The 2,071-nt window shown below is 42.4% G+C and overlaps 1 protein-coding gene across 1 annotated transcript in view; it reads right to left on the reverse strand.

Annotated features, from left to right (window-relative positions):
• Positions 1 to 2,071, reverse strand: part of LOC102212898 (RNA-binding protein 38-like) — a 22,492-nt gene that overhangs the window by 5,020 nt on the left and 15,401 nt on the right. The gene's annotated exons all lie outside the window — the stretch shown is intronic.

Raw genomic sequence — 2,071 nt, forward strand, 5'->3', positions numbered from 1 at the left:
CACACACACACACACACACACACACACACACACACACACACACACACACACACGCTGCCACAATAGATGCATGGTAAGAGATTGTCTGCACTTGGAGCCACAACAATAATGAGAGAAAAAAGCGCTCCACTGTCCTCTTGTATTCAATCATGTCCTTGCCTGAGGCTGCCCACTTAACCTGAACATCCTCAGTTACATCTGGCAAAAGCAACAGCGATCATATCAAAGGAACTAGGTTATGCTACGCTGCTTAAGTAAAAACAACAGAACATGACAGTGTTTAACACTACAGCCTGCAGTCAGAGTCATTAACCTGACAGTAACCTTGTCACTGCATCTGAGCAGGTGATCGGAGCAGTGAGAGGCGGTCTGCCGCTGCTCCTGCTTACCCCTAAACAGAGAGAGCGAGCAGGGATCAGGTGTGATTACACAACAAACACTGAGTCTGCACACAGCCACTGTGCTGTATACACAACACACAGACACACGCCAGTATGTGCAGGATAGCTGCCAGTATAAATACAGCATCCATATATTCATTTTAAGCATTAATCAAATTGAACTCTTCTTTTGAACTTATTTTAACTTATCGTGCCCTCTGATTGGTCACGCTAAACAAAATCCACAAACCTGTTTCCCGCGCATCACCAGAGCTCTAATGCTAGATAGCTGCAGGCTTAGTCTGATTGGCTGGTGTAGGCAATAGAAAGAAAATTTGATTTTTTTTTCAACTACTGCTGATTCATGATTTCTGAAAGTTGTTTTTGTTTTTTATTTAACTAGTTGTGCGGCTGAACTGGACAAAAGGACCAAAAGAAGAACGATGGGTAAATAAAATACCACTAAAATACCACTAAAGGCAGTATAAGTGAAACTGATTCTGAGGTCTGTAATTCAGTTGCTTCTTGAGACTACGAGACTGTCCATGACCATTTTCATGGTTTTGGATTTGTTAGTTTTCCATCCTTCCCTCCCTTATTATTAGTCTCATCTGCGCTGTCTTTCACGGGTATTTCAAATTAACCAGCCACCCTCTTCAGTGTATATCCTTCCTGTGTTCCACCTGTGGCTTTTCCGATTTCCTGTGGGGTTTTGGGTTGTTTTTTTCTTTTCTTGTGTTCATTGGTACTTTCCCACAGATGACCTTTTGCCAGTTTTTGGACCTTGCTTTCGCTGTTTGTCCTCACTGGCAGCCTTTAAGTTTAAGGCCACTGCCTGTTTTTGAAGTTGGTCTTTTGGCTTTTATTCCTGCTTCCTGGTGTCATGCATACACAGGCACTGTTAAAACATTAACCACAAAAATGTGGGATATTTTCTTATCAGGTGTATTTATAAATTGCAAATGTGTGACTCCTCTACTCTGTTGCTTCTTTAAAACCCCTGAAAACCATTCCTTTTCTTCTATAATATTAAAAACTCATTACTAAATTAAAAAGAAAAAAATGAGTTTATAATTTATTAAATATCATTAAAGTTTGATTTGAGTCTTACAAAATTCTGATTTGGTAACTTTTTACAAACTTTACTCAATTTTTAAAAAAAAAAAAGGAAGGAAGGAAGGAAGGGCCAACAAAATTGCTGAAGTTCTGGCTGGCACGACGAAGATCATCATCTGCACGGTTTCAACAACATATAAAGTCAAAATAAAGCTGAAGCTGGCAGCATCCTGCCTCCTCGACCCCTCTCTATCCCATCTCGTATCCCCCCGGAGCAGAAGTGCAGTGTCATTCCCACGGCTGTGTGCCGCTGCCTGCCTGCACCGGCCTGACTGATCCAATGTGACAGTGGCATCGTACGAGTGGGAGCTGTGCCTCGCCTCTCTTCTCCCCGTGCCTGGCATCATCGCATCACTGTCAAACACACATTTATACATGCGCACAAACACGCACAAACTCAAAGGGGATGTAGACAGGCACCCAAACTCTAAATTACAGCGCGCACATTGAATCACACAGTCGAATACGCCACATCCCGAAGAAGTGAACACGCAGGAAACGTAATATATGCACACACTTAACAGGTTGTGTGTAGTTAGTTAAGCAGCTTAGAAGAGTGTGTGTGTCGTGGAGGG

Source organism: Pundamilia nyererei, unplaced genomic scaffold (genome assembly GCF_000239375.1).
Source record: "Pundamilia nyererei isolate P.nyererei 1_Seehausen unplaced genomic scaffold, PunNye1.0 scaffold00044, whole genome shotgun sequence".
NCBI classification, from domain to species: Eukaryota; Metazoa; Chordata; class Actinopteri; order Cichliformes; family Cichlidae; genus Pundamilia; species Pundamilia nyererei.